Source organism: Elgaria multicarinata, chromosome 5, assembly GCF_023053635.1.
Source record: "Elgaria multicarinata webbii isolate HBS135686 ecotype San Diego chromosome 5, rElgMul1.1.pri, whole genome shotgun sequence".
NCBI lineage: Eukaryota > Metazoa > Chordata > Lepidosauria > Squamata > Anguidae > Elgaria > Elgaria multicarinata.
In genome coordinates, this window is record NC_086175.1 from 102,873,120 (window position 1) to 102,891,534 (window position 18,415).

Consider the following 18,415-nt stretch of genomic DNA (forward strand, 5'->3'; position numbering starts at 1 on the left):
CTGTAAGTGTTTATTAAAGTTCAGGAAGCCTCCCTCGTTCTCTTACTCTAAAATAAAATGTAAGTTATTAAAAATTAAGAGAATCTTTTAGGAGCCATTAGGGGCACCACAGTAAATAAAATCCCAATTGCCTAGTATCAGCCATTTGTTTTTGGCAGTGCGTTACTTCAGATGGCATGACGGTATATTGCAGACTGACTTGCAAGAGGCATGGTATGATATGGAGACCTTTTCCTCTTTGGAAAGATTGTACTGAGAGCATTTCTCCAATACCGTTGGGTTAGAGATATCACCAGAGTTAATTTTCACCTGTTTTGGAAAACCAATTGGTCCAGCTCATAACTCTTGGACGTATTACGAATTGAGTGCCATGTCTCCAAATGTTCTCCTTGAATGTAAAATGAAAATTCTGCACATGCAAAGTCAGCATTGAGACCGACCAGGCTGCTTTGTAAGCACATGCACAAACATACTTTATTGTTAGCCTCTTGCTTCTGATGAAATGCTAATTAAAATAAACTCTTGTTAATTGCTGTGAAATTACGTGAATTGCAAAGCAAGCTGCTTTAGTGCATGCACCGGTCTCCTTTAATGTTAACTCGTTTGCTCTGGATAAAACTCTCTTTGACTGATGTAAATTATGTGACCACAAAACCACCCAATGAAGCTGCCTTTTGTTTGGTGAATGTCTTCTTCTTGTTTGGGTCATTCTTTTGATTGCTTGTTGCAAACATTTTATATAGTTGCTGTCCCCTATCCAGATCTAAACTCTTCTCTTGTTGCTGGGTGTGTTTGATTTGGCATAGTAATTTCCAGTTGGCTCTTGGCCATGGCTCATGCTGCGAAATGTAATTCCAATGGGAAAGTATGATAAGGCACACCATCAAGACACAAGTGGCAACATTATGAGCCAGGAAATAACTCTCAAAAACAGATGAACTCTCAATGAGAAAGCCAGTAAGTACTGAGCATATTCCAAATTGAGTAAAGGAGAGTTCATTCACCACTGTTTTTGACAACGTGTGTCACAGGAATGTGAACAACCAGTATTTTTGCAGGGGAAATGAGCATCATAGCACTGTTGGGTTGACTTATGTTTCTATAAGGTACAAGTTAATCAATTGAAGGTAAGAAGTGCTTGTTTAGGTATGTATCAGATTCATATCTCACCCTACATCCAAGGGGCTCAGGGGAGTATTTCTGGGTTGTCCCATCTTATCTTCACAGTAATCCCTTGTGAAGATCATTCAAGTGCAAAATCATGGCTGGCCTGCACAAGGCCACCCAAGGAGCTTCAAGGCTAATTGATTTTTTTTTTAACCAGGTCTCCCTAGCTGAAATCCAATATCTATTATACCACACAGCTTAGCATTGATAAACATCTATTGCCAGATGGGATTATATATACCATGCCACCCAGTTTTACAATTTTATGAAACTTTTATGAAAGTGCAAGCAAATTGTCCAAGCAGCTCAAGGAAATGGTTTCAAAGTGAAAAGCAGGGGTGAAGGAAGGGTTTAGCATCCCCTCCCACCATCCACTTCTGTAGTTTAAATAGTTCCATCCACTTTATAAGCATTTGGTACAACCAGAATTCCAACATATATGTCATGCTCTCATCATCAGACCTGGAGGCCTCAAAGTGTGTGTGTGTGTGTGTGTGTGTGTGTGTGTGTGTGTGTGTGTGTGTCTGTGTCTGTGTCTGTGTCTGTGTCTGTGTGTCTGTCTGTCTGTGCAGGAACTGTGGTATGATGGTTATTGGAAGTGTTCTCACTGGAGCTCCAATGAGACCTGATAATCAGTTTCATTGCTCTTCTCAAATGGATCAACCCAACTCCTTGCAGAAGACCGTTACATGTTGGATCGAGGATCTGACTTCCACAAGAGAAAGGGCTCTTCTCATAGAAGGTCCCTCTGCTGGATTTTGGGGATACCCTTCCTCAACATTACAGCTTACCCCATTCAGCAGAGTCTTTTGACTCTCTGTGTAATATTTTCAGGGAGCTGGAGGGACTGCGGTGGGAATGAGGGGGCAGGGAAGTCCATTTCTATCAATGCAGTTGATCCACCAATTTGGTCTGGATAGTTTATTTTTAATTTTTATCTTGTGAATTGCTTTGAGTGATAAAGAGGGCTAAAGATGATGATGATGATGATGATGATGATGATGATGATGATGATGATTTATTATCCGCCCCATAGTCGAAGCTCTCTGGGCAGTTTGCATATATTACTACTAATATTCACAGTTGTTTTTTTAAAAAAAAATCTTAAAAGGTGAGTATAAAACCATTAATAAAAAGATAGACAATGAAGCACATTGGTCTGCTGGGTCTTGACGGTGGAAAAACAAGGTCTAATTTAAGGGTAAGACCTCACTCATTTGTTTCATGATTTCATATCTTTCTCCATAGAAGACAATAAAGCTTTGTTCATCCTACTGACATGTATGGAAATGTGGGGAAATGGATGGCAGCCATAACATGGGACATAACTGGAGATGCCACACATGTTTTCTGGAAACTTTGCGGCCACTGCTAGAGACCAGCTAGTCAAACACTAGCTTAGGCTTTGACACCAATTTTGTTTTTCACTGTAATTAAAATTGAGATTTGCAGGATTTCATGCAAACAATGACTAAATTCTGCATTAGAAGCCATATTTCCCACTCCATGGACTGATCCACCTTGCAGATTTCAAGACTACACTGGCATGGATTTGTTTGCTGTGTGCAGATTGTTTTATAAGATTTCAAACTGTAACATAGTACATTGAACTCTCCAAATCCTCCTTTGATATGCATTGGGTTCAGATTATTTGAGACGGATTATCTGGGATAGATTTCTCCTTTTGATTGTTCTAGGGCGCAGATCAGAAATATACAAAATAATGTATCGATGAGCGCTTTCTGATATGAGCAGGACTTTATAGTGAAATATCTCAGTCTGGCTTTTAAGTTATAAAGTCAGTGATAAGACTGTCTGCCAAATGTTTGATGACGAGCTCTGAATTTCACTCCACACCAGTTTATTTGAATGGCAAGGACAAAAGAATATTTATCTTGTCAAGTACCATAAATAAACCTGTTAAAAGTCATATATCTCAGGGGAATAATAAAGCTGGATGGTACAGTAAATATATTAGTTCTGCTCCATTTTGTGTTCGTGGTGTTTGCCTTCATAGACTCTATTCTTTTTCTTTCTATCAGAAATATTCAGGGAATTTAGTGCTGTTGTAAAGTGCTGCATTTCTGGAAGGTGTCATGTTAGTTATCTTGTATTACACTTACACACACACACACACACACAGTTTGGGAAGTGGTGATGGAATGTTTTTTGTAGTTAGAAATAAACACCACTGCTGTGCAAAAACAAACGTAGTGGTTCCTCTGCAGTATTCAGGCACAGTGAATCAAGCAGCTGCTTTATACTAGGTCAGACTATTTGTCCAACTAGACTTCTATTGTCTATTCTGACTGGCAGAAATTCTCCAGGGTCTCAGGCCTGATGTCTTCCCTGTCACTTACTACCTGATCTATGTTTCATTAGAGATGTCAAGGACTAAACTTAGGGTCTTCTGCAGGCCAGCTTGCGCTATTCAACCACTGAGCTATAGTCCCTTCCTATCGTTCTGGAGGTATGGACTTTCCTAGTGCAAAATGTTTTAAGTACAATCCTCCTCCCCTTCCCTAGAACTAGGAGAAACCCTGCTGCAAGACTATGTTTTAAGAGTCCAGCCAGAGATTGACAAAGAACCTGGTTGGGAAACACTCATATGGAGCCTGAATTTTGTAGTCGAGGAGGTTCAGCTGAAAACACAGTACCCCACTCAGTGGCCTAAATCCAGCATACCATCAGAGGAAGAAATCGCTACATAAGCGGAGAAAACTCCACTGCATTTTCTTCTCATTGTGCAAGGAGTTGCACAAGTGCTTATGGACCACTTGGTAAACCTAAGATCTGCAAGCGATTGCACTAGAGGAACTATAGTTGGATTCTTGTGTTATGCTCAGTTTGGAACTTGGTTTCCGCAAGCTCATTGTCAAACAACTCAATAATGGCAACAGCACAGTGGAGAGGAGGTTGGAGGTACAGGCACAGCAGGGGACAGTCACTGAGTAAATCTGGATGGAATCCAAACCTCTAGATTTGCTCTGTGATAATGTGAAAGGCTTTAGATTTTGGACCCAAATAGGGCCTGTTTGGGGCCTATTCATATTTCACTCCAGAAAAATTCTCACAGGTGCTATGAGAATTTCTTTTCCTCTATCCAGTTAAAAAACAGTGTCTATTTCAAATTAAGAAGAGGGGTTACATCTTTTTGTGTGAGCTTAATGGAACTGCCCAACAGGGGAATTTATAACTATAAAATAGCTGTGGCCTTCTGAGTTAGCGGTAGGTAAGAATTTGGATACTGCCTGTAGCTAGGCGTCCGTCATTTTAATTTCCCTATAATGCCCTGTGTCCTGACCACCTGTGTTGCCTCAACTTCACCTGAGATGCCCACAAGCTACCTGACAGGACTATCCACACCACTAGCACCCAGGACCTACTTCAATCCCCCCTGCTGATGTGTGTGAGGCTTTTGGCCTACTACTGCTGCTTCTGTCTCACCTTTATTCTTTAGGCCCCACAGCTTCACAGTCCAGCAACCTAGCCCTCAGTTTCCCATTTTGCTACTACCATTAATTGTTTTCTCCTCCTCCACAGACCACACCAGTTGTTTATTCACTGTAATTTGAATTTATTAACATAAGTAAGTGCATGTACAAGCTTAATGGTTTCCTCAGTTCAAATGCGTATGGTTACAAAGTTTTAAGTGTAATGGTTTCTGTCAGTTCTTTCTTACAAGGTTCCACTATAGGATACTAAAATCATCCACTTCTCTCATATAATCATCCACTTCTCTCTACCACACTTCTACCTTTCACTTCACAGAATCCTAAACCACACACTCTCTTTATCATACACTTCTCCCACAGAATCCTACACTTCGTCTCTTATCATACCCCTTACTAAACTATATATAGATACTTTTCTCCATCTCCTCCCACTCTTACTCAGCCAATTAGCACCCCCCTCAACCATCAAGTCAGCACTTAGGCATTCAACTCCCCTTTACAAATTGTAAGTACCTTGAGGCCTACTTACTTCCTGTAACTTTATGCATAATATAAACAACAACCTTGTAGATATTTACATTTACAGCATATAAGGCAGCTGAACATCACATGCCCACCTGGCTAATGTAATGTCACTCTGGAGTGATGGTATGTTGAGGTATGAAGGGATTAAAACATTGGGCACCAGCCATAGCTGGCTTTTTTTTTTTAGAGTGCCATTTTTACTACTGATTCCCAAGGGCCAGCCCACAACATTTTGCTGCCTGAGGTAAAGGACTAGATGACACCCCTCCCATTGCCTGTATGAAAGCCAACTGAATCTTCAACACCAGCAATGAGATAATATCCTACACCACACATGAAAGCAGCAGGTTTGTTTAGGGGTGTAGTGCAGGCCACGAAGCCAAAAGCTCTGACCTCCACACCTAGCTGCTGCCTTCCAGCATCTGCTACTTGAGGCGACTCACTCTGCCATATGATAAGTCTGGGCCTGATGATCCCTGCTATCAGCCCTGTGTATATTATACTCCCATCCTGAACAAATATATCACTGGTAGCTCCTGTGACTGGCCCTGATGAACTCCCACCAGTAGGGTCCCCCAAGTAAATCCCAATTCCAACTCTTTCTGTTGTGCAGTACATCCCCCAGGCACTCAGTTGGAGCATGAGGTGTTTCTACCATGGAATGGGGGGCTACCATGGGTCTCTGTGGAGGGTTACATCAAACTGGAGCTTGCCTTGATTATATTTAATCCCGTACCAGATTGTACTGATCCATCACTTGAAGCCCTTAAGTCAAAGAAGGCAGAATGAAAACATGAAATGTCGTTGGCTGTAAGCAATCCATCCTCACTGGCTGGGACTTTTGGTTTCTTGGAAACATTGATTAGTGTAAGTGTAGGTCGATAGAGGCTTTTGTGTTTGCATTTAAATGTTAATCAATCACATTTTATTAAAAATTTAAAATCATAAGTGAGGGGCAAGTGCTTGGAAAAGTGCTTGTTTTGGGTTTGTTGTACAAGGGAATGAAAGAGAGCTCATTTAATACTCAAACCATCACTTGTTAGGATTGGTAGAATGTAATAATATGATTGTTTTAGAGTCACAGTTTTTGAATACAAGTAATATTTAGTTATTATGATAATTAGGTAGTAAAAGAGCTTGTAGCAACAGAAAATCACCAGGTCTAGGTCTTAAGCAAGCTGCTATACTTGCTCATGTGCAAAGACAGCAAATGTTATTTATTTATTTGCACTATTTATATAATGCTAAATATAATAAAATCCCTAACATTGCACATATTGTCCTGGGTTCAAACTGTATGCCACATTTGCCATTTGTTATTTTGCTGTAAATGCAGATATATATGAACAAGGTCCATGTTTCATATCCAATCTTGGCCAACAAAGGAAATTAGTATAGATTGAATAGTGATTCCCCCAAGGGGTTCTCTGAATTGTGTCTTTGTAGTGTAGCATAACCACAAAAGTAGCCATTAGAATGGACTAGAATAGAATGAACAAGAAACAGATTTTCTTTGTGAACATGCTTTTTCTACTTGCCCTTGTGCCTCAGTTTCTCTAGGTGTGAGGTGCAAATATGGTTTTCATGTTCATGAAGTGCCTGGACATTTACAGTGCAGATGTACAACTGCTAAGAACCTTTCCTTTGTAAAGCGAAACTGAAGGGTTTTAATGGAGATGCAGAACTACCAGGCTGATCAATGACAGTGACAGCTGAAGTAAAAATGGATGAATCAAAGTGACATTACATGGAACAGAAAACCGAGGAGGCAGGTAAGCAATAGATTAGTCGGATCTATAGGCAGAGAGATGGGCATCTAGGAGAGACAGATAAGAAGGCAGAACATAAATTCAAAGTCTCAGTGAAGGATTAGTAAATTGAAGGAATGCTGGGGTTCATACAGTAAGCCTTTTATTAGGATTTCAATTGATGCCTGGAATAATGGATGACCGAACCAAGTAATAGGGAGAAAACATGAGAGAGGGCAGAAAACATGAGAGAGGGTTTTTAAATGGATACTGTTGTTTTTATACTGTTTTTATGTTTTTTAAATTTTTGTATACTTTTAAAGTTTACTATTTTTAATTGTTGTAAACCGCCCAGAGAGCTTCGGCTGTGGGGCGGTATATAAATGTAATAAATAAATAAATAAATAAAACACACAAGTGTCCCATTCTATGCTTGACCAGCTGTGCTCCATAAAGAAGAAATCATGATTGCCAGTGGAGAAGATTTTATTTTAGAGCCTGTCCGCTCATGAGGGGTTGGGTTAAGAACATAAGAAGTGCCCTGATGCTGGATCAGACCAAGGGTCCATCTAGTCCAGCACTCTGTTCACACAGTGGCCAGCCAGCCATCAGCCAGGGACCAACAAGGCATGACATGGTGCAACAGCACCCTCCCACCCATGTTCCCCAGCAACTGGTGCACACAGGCCCACTGCCTTGAATATTGGAGATAGCACACAACCATCAGGGCTAGTAGCTATCGATAGCCCTCACCTCCAGGAATCCATCCAATCCCCCTTTAAAGCCATCCAAATTGGTGACCAACACTACATCTTGTGGTAGTGAATTCCATAATTTAACTATGCGCTGTGTGAAGAAGTACTTCCTCTTATTTGTCCTGGATCTCCCACCAATCAGTTTCATGGGATGACCCTGGGTTGAGAGACGAAGTAAATGTCTCCCTATCCACATTCTCCATACCATGCATAATTTTGTACAACTCTATCATGTCCCCCCTTAGCCTCCTTTTTCCCAAGCTAAACAGTCTCAGTTGATGTAACCTTCCCTTGTAGGGGAGATGCTCGAGCCCCTTAATCAGTTTAGTTGCCCTTTCCTGCACTTTCCCCAGCTCTATAATATTCCTTTTTAGGTATGGTGACCAGAACTGCACACAATATTCTAAGTGTGCTCGCACCATAGATTTGTATAAAGGCAGCATGATACTATCAGTTTTATTCTCAATTCCTTTTCTTATGATACCTAACATGGAGTTTGCCTTCTTTACAAATAAAAAATTTAATGCAAAATACAGGCTGTACAATTAAATTAAATTTGATAGTCATGTAATATAGGTATTAAAAATGCAAGTTATATGTGTGCACATTCTTTATTTAGGAGTTTGTCAAACACATAACACTATTCCCCCTTCTGAAGAGGTCTTCACTTTGTATGATTTTATGGTTTTCTGGTGGCAATGTTGTAAACATTTCTTTCTTTCTAATGCAAGGCCCCTCATAATGTAAGGCCCTAACCTGTAGCTAGTTTAACTTGTATGTAAATCTGGCCCTGGATGGAGCTGAAGGTCGTGTTTATACCAGGCCAGTAGTCCGGGCTGGTCATGGACGAGTCCCTGTGCATCCATATGATGCACAGAGACTCCCAGGGGCAGGGGGGAGATGGGCACAGGTTTTCCCAGGGATAAAGAAACCCTGGGAAAACCCGATTCTTCCTGCTGTCTCAGGACTGTCCTGAGACCGCGGGAGGTGTGGGTGCCCATCCTGCCTGGTGCCCGCTTACGCAGGAACAAGTGTGGTACCATAAATGGGCATGGAGCCGGCTACATGCCCATCAGGGGTGGGTGGGTGAGCAATTCCACCATCCCTGCGATTGTGGGGTTGGGTTTCCTCCCCACTTACCTTTTGGTTGGAACGGGGCCTCACTCTTGCATGACTGGCCCTGCTCAGGGGAAAAAATGGCAGCCACAACATGCCTCTTTCCTCCTGGCACATCACATGCCATGTGTGCACCCTGGGGGGGGGGGAATCTCACGATCAGGATATTGTGAGAGCCTCCCCCTCCCTCTGAGAAGGCTGGGAGGTGTAGAAAGGACCCAAGAATCACAATGACAGCTTAATTTCAGAGGCCTTTGCTGCAAGGGGAAAAATTATCCTCATTCTAGAGATCATTTCTCTTTATCCCTCTAAACAACTCTGAGATGAAGGTTGTGCATGTCTGCTTCCCTGAAGCTGCTGCGGAAATAACCCCCAAACACAAGTACAGCACAGACTCCAGCTCTTAGGTTTGCAGAGGGATTATCTTGGCAAAGGAGAAGTTAGCTCAGCCAGTATGAGGAGCTGCTGTTTGAATATGATGATGCCATCACTGCATCCTCATAGTTCTTAGGCTGTGATGCTGGACTTTCTGGGGCCCTCTGCATAGAGCTGCTTTGCCGTGGAGTGACCTGCCACTAGGGATATGGCATTTGACTCCTGAGGGCCCTCTTGCCAATTGACTATCCAGTTAGTGGCTTAGTGGTTGAAAGGAACAGTCGAAATCATGTATGGGCAGCTCTTTCTAATGAGTAATACATGGAAATAGTACCAGATGCTACAGTAATGAGTTCATTGGAAATGCATCAAAGCACACAAGAATATTAGCAAAGAAAATATGGTACAGAAATGTTCTCAGTGACGTCAACATTCCAATGAACATTGCTTCATCCATTCTTTCTAAGTGTTATGGACTTATGGCAACTAATTTAGGCCATGCCAGTGATTCTTATGGAGTTTCTACATTTGTAAAGCAAAAGAGAGAGCATAGATCTCATTTCGAGTTTTTTCTTTGTTTCCATGTAAATGTAGGAAGAAATGCATGGATGCAACAACAGCCCCCTCTTCCATCATGGAGCTTTGATTCAAAAGAAGTAAATGACTTTAAATGATAGAAACAAGAGCCCATGAAATATGGAGACCGAAATTATGAGTCCTTTAACAGAATTAGGATAATTGTAACACTGTAGACTTGTATAAACAGTCACTTAAATTGAGTTAGCGGAGGGATACAGTCAGCTTGTGCAATATGGTGTGCGTGTGTGTAGATGGGTAAATAGACTACTTAGATGTCTTTCCTTCAACACCAGTTTGAGCAACAGCTCTTAAAATATGAGCAAGGCCTCCAAGAAGAGGCAGTGGCATTTGCCAGTGCAGGCATGAGTTCTTCTCTGATTCTTCCCAATGTTATATATTGATTAGAATGGCAATACCAACACATTTTTTTCACTAAAGCAGTGCAATATAAGTAGCTGTCTAAATGTTCTTTATGTCGCAAACAAATGTCAAAAGCTGGTCTGTGCTGAGTCCAGCCTATACTGTTGACAGCAACATGCATTGACTCACCCTTTGGAAGTGTAGCTGAAAATTGACCTGGGCCTGATGAAAAGAACAACAACATCCTGGTTATCATGGGCTCAAAGCATTGTGTGAATAGGCTCACATTTTATGCATTACTCACCACCTTATGCATTTTATGCCTTTGATTCCTGTACAAAAAGGAAAAAAAAGAAAAAAGGGAGGGAAAGGGAAAAAGAGAGATAATGTAGCGGACATAATTATGGTTGTATGCTCTGATGCAAAACGGTAATGCCAAGGGTAGAGTAGATGTGAATCACTTCTTTAGAGGCAGAGGAAAGGGAGAGGCAGATGACAGCTAATCTCATACATACGTATTTACCTCAAATGGCTGTACTTTTTTTTTTTTTTTAAAAAAAAATGGGAATGGAGCAGAATGTAATTTCCATTGCTCATGTACAAAATAATTCCCTTTCAGAAAGAAAGTGGCTGGCACAAGGCAGACAAAGGCTGAAGACAGAGGCATGGGTGGAACCTATTGCAAGGAGACCCTGAGAACAGAACGGCTAGCCAGAGGTTGCACTGCTCACTGAAGGCCTACATATGAATAGCACACAGGCCCAGAAGATCCTACGTGCATCAGATTCTCTGCTTTCCAAATTCCCAAATAACAGAGCAAGTCACTGTTTTTCCCATCCAGTGTAAATACATTAATCTTTCAACAGTGGCACATTTGTATCTGCCCAGTCCTCAGGACGGGAGCTGGGAGGTGTTGTTTTGGATCATGGGTGGGTTGGCCATTTACACATCACCCCCCAAAAGAGGAAATACCTCATTCCAAAAGAGGGCACAGATTTGCATACAATCCGCATATGCTCATTTAGATGTATAGGTACACATTGAGAAATCATTACTAGAACTTAAACAGAAGTAAATACAGTATGCTTAACCCAAGAGCGAAGACTATGACCAGGTGATCTAAGTGGTGTGTCAGCTCAGGCTGCTGTCCAGGGGCAAACTGTTGATGGACAACTCCAAGGCCCCTGATCTCTTTTCTTATGGCTGTTTATGGCCTAATCTACACCAAGCAGGATATTGCACTATGAAAGAGCTATGACAGAGGTATATGGTATGTGTCAATAGGCTCCAACAGTTGTCAGTGCACTTCAATACCGATATAAAGCATAAAGTGTGTCTCCTGCCTTTTATATACTGCTTTCATAGTGAAATATCCTGCTTGATGTAGATTAGGCCTATCTAGAAACCAGACTTGGCCTAAACTGCCTTTCAAATAGAAGGAAAGGAAAGGAACCTCTCGTGCAAGCACCTGAGTCATTGCTGACTCCTAGAGGGACGCCTGCTTTCGCTGACATTTTCTTGGCAGACTTTGTAGTGGGGTGATTTGCCATTGCCTTCCCCAGTTGCAGTTACCTTTCCCCCAGCTAGCTGGGTACTGATTTTACTGACCTCGGAAGGATGGAAGGCTGAGTCGGTTGCCTGAGAACCAGCTTCTGCTGGGATCGAACTCAGGCCATGGGGAGAGTTTCGGCTGCAGTAACTGCTGCTTACCACTCTGCGCCACACGAGGCTCATATCTTTCAAATAGAGGTTGTAACCAAATATAGGACTGGGCTCTGGCAGCCCTTCAAATAAATAACTGTCCTCTCTAAAGAAGGACACCTGCCCATCCGAGATCAGTTGTCCTCACCAGTAGCTCTCCACCTGAATCATAAATGGAGAGATAAATGTTAACCCTTTCCCAAGTATCACCACCAGTATGACATACACCCCCACCCCCTGAATCCATTCTCCTCCTCCTCTGACCCACAGCAAACCTTTACCAAACAGAGAAGCCATTGTCAAACTCCAGTGATGAATTGGCTTGTGACGACTAGGTGACAAGGAGAGACCGAAATAGATACTTTCTCTAATTCATTATCTAGCATACAGCTGAATATGGAGAGATTTTTTTTAAAAAAAAATACACATGATAAACTGCTTTCCATTAAAAGGCAATGAAGGAAAATTGTGCCTAACCCTGGGACATAAGGGTGATGACAGAGATAGCATTGCACTACACACTACACTGGAATCAGCGAGAGGCAGTAATAATAAAGAGGCTCTGGGGACTGAATTCCAAACACATTTTATTTAGGTTTGCTGTGCTGGGAAATAAGCCCCCAAGTCAATGTGAGCCCCTCTTCTGAACAGATGCATGATGCATTGCTGGTGTTTCTGTCCAATGCCCCACAGTTTTCTGTCATATGTTGCCAGCACTTTTGTAATTGGTAATATCTTTAACAACAATCCAATAGTTTTGAATTATTGTGAATCATTCCATTTTTCAACCACTTAAGTTACACCATTTCTAGAGGCATAGTTATATTAGTCTGGTGCAGCAAAAACAACAACAGAGCAATGTAAAAGGCAATGTAAAAGGATAACACATTTATTATGGCATATTCTTTGATGAACCACTATATGCACTTCCTGTATTTCATTTCCTTATGACCTCACTGTTGAGGCCTTCCACTCCCAGGGGTAACACTTTGCGCATCTGATGAAGTGGACTATAGTCTAAAAAAGCTTATGCTGTAATATATGTGTTATGTTAGTCTGTAAATTGCTCACGACTTTTTGTTGTTTTTAAAACACAATAAATCAGAATGGGATGGATGAACATGTTGCTCAAGTACGTAAAAGAAGATACACAAATAAACGTATTGCAAATGTTAAAACTTAAGAAAAAGGTTCCCCACTAATATTTCTTTGATTGTTACATTTGTATCTCAAGGAGCCCAAGGCAATGTCTATGATCTCCTTCCTCTCCATTTTATCCTCACAACAGCCCTGTGAGGTAGGTTAGGCTGAGAGTCAGTGACTGGTCCAAAGTCATCCACTGAACTTCATGGCTGAGTGGCGTCTTGAACCTGGGTTTTTCCAGTCCCAGTCAAACACTATGAGCTTTGGTTTGTCTTCCACAATTCTTCTGAAACTTGTTGATGTGAAGGGTTTAGCTGTGTGCCAGACTTCAAACAACCATTCCTCATTCACTGGAACATTCCAGTATGAAGTTAGTACAACCCGATGGGCTACAGATGTGTTAGACTGCAACTCACATCATTCCCAGCTGGCTCCAATACATCTGGTGGTGGCCAGGTTGGGGAATGATGTGTTCATGAGTTGGACTAGGGCTAGTGAGACCCAGGTTCAAATCATTACTCAGCCATGAAGTTCAGTGCGTGACTTTGAACATTCACTATGGCTCAGCCTAACGCACCTCACCACCTCATATAAAGGAGGAGAGAGTCATATATACCTCCATGCTGACTTGAATGCTGCTATTGATTCAGTGTCTGTTGAGGTGTCCAGTGCATCATCTTATCCCATTTTGTGGGATCAATTTCAGTTTTTGGACAAGATGCTAGCATCTGTTCAACCTGCCACATCCTCTCTTGACCCTTGCCTGTCATAAGTCATTCGAGCTTGCAGCAGGGGGCTGACCAGATGGATTAGGGGAGTGGTGAATGCATCACTGCATGATGGGGTGGTCCCTGCTGCCTTAAAGGATGCAGTGGTGCAACCATTCCTGAAAAAAACCTTCCCTTGACCCAGAGAGTTATGCTAACTACGATGGTCACAAATACCCTGTTTTTGAGCAAGATGCTCGAGAGAGTGGTGGCATCTCAACTGCAGGCGCTCTTGGATGAAACTAATTATCTGCATCCATTCAAGTCTGGATTCAGGCCTGGTTTTGGGATGGAATCAGGAGAGAGACAGGGGGAGTATGACCCTGTGTTACATCTTCTTGATATCTCAGCAGCTTTCAATATCGTTAACCATGGTATCCTCCTGCACTGCCTTTGTGAGTTCGGAGTTGGAGGCACTGTACTACAGTGGTTCAATTTCTACTTGTGAGGTCTGTTCCAGAGAATAGCATTGGGTGACTGCACTTCAGCCTCATGGCAGCTGAACCATCTTGTCCCCAATGCTATTCAGTATCTAGTAATCAAAAAGACATGACTTGTAGATTACTAGGTTGCAGCTAGGGACTGTCATATTTCTTATCTTTGCAAGACACCCTGGGAGCCTTTTTGGCTGAAGAGAAGGATAAATGTTATGGATAGACAGACAGACAAACAAACAATTTTTGTGGGGAGGGTGGGGGAATTGGCATTTGGTTTATTTGTTTTAGGGATGTCTGGAAACAGTATATGGATGCAGGATCTACACTACTACTTTATAGCGGTAATAAAAATTTCCAGTCTATATGGGTGCCATTGTTACATTAATGGTACTGAAAGATATGGCAAGTCACCAAGAAACAGTGTCGTGAGAGAATGGCAGGGGTTCCAGAACTGTGTGTGCCTAGTGTGAATTGAGCAATAGACACAGACATATAGCCAGAGCCAGCAGCCATCTCCAACATGCCCCCCCCCAGCAATTGCACAACCCTGATGAGCCCTGGGGCGCAATGAGTAGCTTTCTTCTCACCTAGCCCTGAATTTCAGTTGTCTTGTGCAATTGCTGCACAGAGCTGAGTGCTGTCATTTGAAACTAGAAGAGCAGGAGGCTGCTCACCTAACCTGGTGCTTATTTTGTTGTTGTTGTTGTTGTTGATGATGATGTTGATGTTGTTATTATCTCCACCTCCTTAGGGTATGTGCACCACATCCCCTCCAGGATATTACATGCTGTTAGGGGATTAAGCTGGCCGATCCATCCACCATTTCCCTTAAATTATCTATCTTTCAACTGAAGCTCAATTTCCCTGAACACTACAAGCCTCCTGAAGAGCAATGACCTTACTCAGTCCCCATTGGACTCCTTCCTTCCATGCCACTTTCTCTGAAATAGATGAACACATATTTTTTTCTTGATGCCCAGAGAATCTTTCAAGTTTGGAGAAACTCTTACCTTGTCTGTGGCTGTCCTCATTTCAGTGACCAGGTAGAGGACCATCAAGGTTGCTAGTAGAAGGAGTGATGTTGATTCACAAACTGGCATGCATTCTAGGGTGGTCCTATTCTCTTCTCAACAGAGGACAGTTCTATACGTGAAGGCATTCTATATTTGAAGGCATGTCCAGTCCAAATCCGATTTAGATAAAGAACCGTAAGTAAGGAGAGTAGGGGCCCATCAAAGTTATCACCTAGACACATCACCTGGTCACAGTCTTCACCACTATGATGAGAGGTATTTTATTTCTATTTAAGGGCACAATCCTATTGGGATGCCTGTTAGTCTCTGAACTTGGAAGCTGATGAGTATCCTATGTACTGTAGAGCAGGAGGTGCTCTTCATTTTTGCTAGATGAGCTTTTTTTTTGCCTGTCTAGCTGGGGCTCTGTGGAGCAAGAGAGAAGGAGGCTGGGAAGGCTGGAGGATTCCTTGTAAGCTGGCTTCCCCAGTCCCCTCCCCTTCCCACCCCACTCTGCCACAGAATTGCCCCCTTTCCCTCCTCTCCAAGTTTGCTTTTGCCACCTTGGAGAGGCAGCTGGCATGGTTCTCCTGCACTGGCAGCAGGGGGCAGGGAGCTTGGACTTCTAGGTAGCACTATCTAGCACCATCTCCAATCTTGGACCCAGGAATCCAAACTATCCTATGCCCCCCCCCAGATGTTGTCATAGGATTGCTCTTCCTACTATAATAATTGTTTCCAAATTTAAAATTACAGATATAAAGTAGCACATGCAAATTTAATGCAGATCTGTGCCTTCTTTCCTTCTCTATTTTGGTGATGTGTAAATGTCTACTCTAGATAATCCATTGAGACCACCCATGATATTATATACTGTTGCTGTTACTAAAAAAAAAAGTCCAGCAGGCTCCCTCTCTTCCCATTTGTAGAAGGCCCTTGAAGATGTTTTTATTGCAGAAAGCATTTTATCACCACTGATTTTATTGTTTCTCCTTGGTTTTTAATGCTGCTGTATGCTTTTAATTTGCTACACATTTTTCATATTGTACTGTATTTTTTTTTAATGAAATCTGTCTTGAAAAATTCAGTTGAAAAATGGGCTATAAATAATTTACAGAAGCAAACAGGAACAGGACACAAATTTAGTGGCCTGTAATGCAGAATAAAATGAGGGGCACAGAATGTTGCAAAAGGGCAAGGAGAAAAAGTTGGTTGGTAAGCATTGGAGGGATAGAGGAGAGCTGGAGTAAAGAAGCTAAGGAGAGAGGGAGGGAAGAAAGAGAAGAAAAGGAAGAAAGCAGCTGGGCAATATGTCAGAAGAAATAACAGCACAACCGGAAGTGCTGTGGGAGGGTGCTGTTGCACCATGTCCTGCCTTGTTGGTCCTTAGTCGACAGCTGGTGGGCCACTGTGTGAACAGAGTGCTGGACTAGATGGACCCTTGGTCTGATCCAGCATGGCTCCTCTTATGTTCTTAAGTAAGACTGACGGAACGCTTGCAATGGTTTGATTAGGTTGACCATATGAAAAGGAGGACAGGGCTCCTGTGTCTTTAACAATTGTATTGAAGAGGGAATTTCAGCAGGTGTCATCTGTATACATGCAGCACCTGGTGAAATTTCCTCTTCATCACAACAGATGATGATGATGATGATGATGATGATGATGATTATTATTATTATTATTATTTCCCGCTTTTCCCCAGTACTGGAACTCAAGGCGGTTTACAAGATTAAAACATGTACAATTAAAACATATACATATAAATTTACAAAAGTTAAAATAGAATTAAACCTGCAGTAAAATTAAAAATATGTTAATTTTTTTTTAAAGAACAGTAACAGATTAAAAGGAAAGGGTGGAATCCAATACATTAACACAGGTCCAGAGTAGTTCCAAAAGCCTGCCGAAACAAAAAGGGGTTTGCCTGCCTCCGAAAGTGTAGCACAGAGGGAGCCAGCCTAGCCTCCCTGGGAAGGGAGTTCCAGAGCCTTGGAGAAGGAACCCTGCCTAGAGTGACCAGATACAAAATAGGGCAGGGTACCTGCCGAAATTCCCTTTTCAATTCAACTGTTAAAGATGCAGAAGCCATGTCCTCCTTTTCATCTGGTCACTCTAGGTTTGATCCTTTGCAATGAGCAAGGTGCTCATGTGTATCTAGTGTGAGTCATTTGTATTTTGTCATTGTTGTTTATTCATTGCTATACTTGCTATTTGGTTGCATTAACTTTTTTGGATTTATAAGATTACTCTCTCTTCCCACCCCATATTTGTTTATTTATTTATTTACTGCATTTCTGTTCACCCAATAGCTGAAGCTCTCTCTAATATTCATTAGACTCCAGAAGAATCACCGATCTGCCTTTCCTCATCCATTATTGAGAACTGTGTACATTACAGGCTAAGCCTGTTAAGTTTCTCCTTATGATCTCATCTTGCAATTCTTGTGTGATGGGCTAAATCAATGGGAGAGGAATGGCTTACACCAGGCCCCGTCCTGGCATAGATTTCCTCCATGTTTGTGGGTGTATCTGTAGTTGGCAGACCCTTTCCGCAATATGCAGCAGCATTTCTGAGTTGTGTTTTCAGAGGAAATAGTGGATCTGCAGTTCCACTTTAGCCTAATGCTCCTCAGCTGATGAACTGGTGAGTATAGGATCGCACTCTTAAACATCAAATAATAACATTTGGGAAGAGGCTGTAGCTCAGTGGTAGAGCACCTGCTTTCTATGCGGAAGGCCCTGGGTTCAATCCCCAGCATCTTCAGGTAGGGTTGGAAAAACTCCTGCCTGAAACCTGGAGAGCTGCCTGCTGCCAGTCAATACCAGGCTGGATGGTCTGACAGCTTCCTATGTTTCTGTTAAAACAACTTAATGGTTTTTTTTTTAAATAGCTGAAACAAAACAAAATCCAGCCATGAAACAAGCATCACCAGAAACATCTAGTTCCCTTTTGTTCCACATATCTTTGTGAACAAACATTTTAGACTTTTTTTTATATGAAAAACAAGCATAGAAATTGACTCAATGTTGATCCAGATTTGAGATTAAAAGTAGGAAATATTGAACTGGATGTAGAAGGGATTGTTCGGGACAAAAAGAGGCATGATTTCTCCCATCACATTTAGGTTTAGTAGCTGCTAGACATGTCATAATTTGTTCAGTTGTAAACTAGACGTTAGTAAAATTAAATTTGTCTTTATATTTCTAACTAAATCATTGCCATTTTTGCGTGGTAATATCACAAATATCACAAATTTTATGGTCTGTTTTTT

General features: G+C 41.8%; 1 non-coding gene across 1 annotated transcript; it reads left to right on the forward strand.

Annotated features, from left to right (window-relative positions):
* The first annotated feature begins 17,835 nt into the window (after positions 1–17,835).
* On the forward strand, positions 17,836–17,907 carry TRNAR-UCU (transfer RNA arginine (anticodon UCU)). Its single transcript has one exon. It is a non-coding gene; the product is annotated as a tRNA-Arg (tRNA).
* The last annotated feature ends 508 nt before the right edge of the window (positions 17,908–18,415 follow it).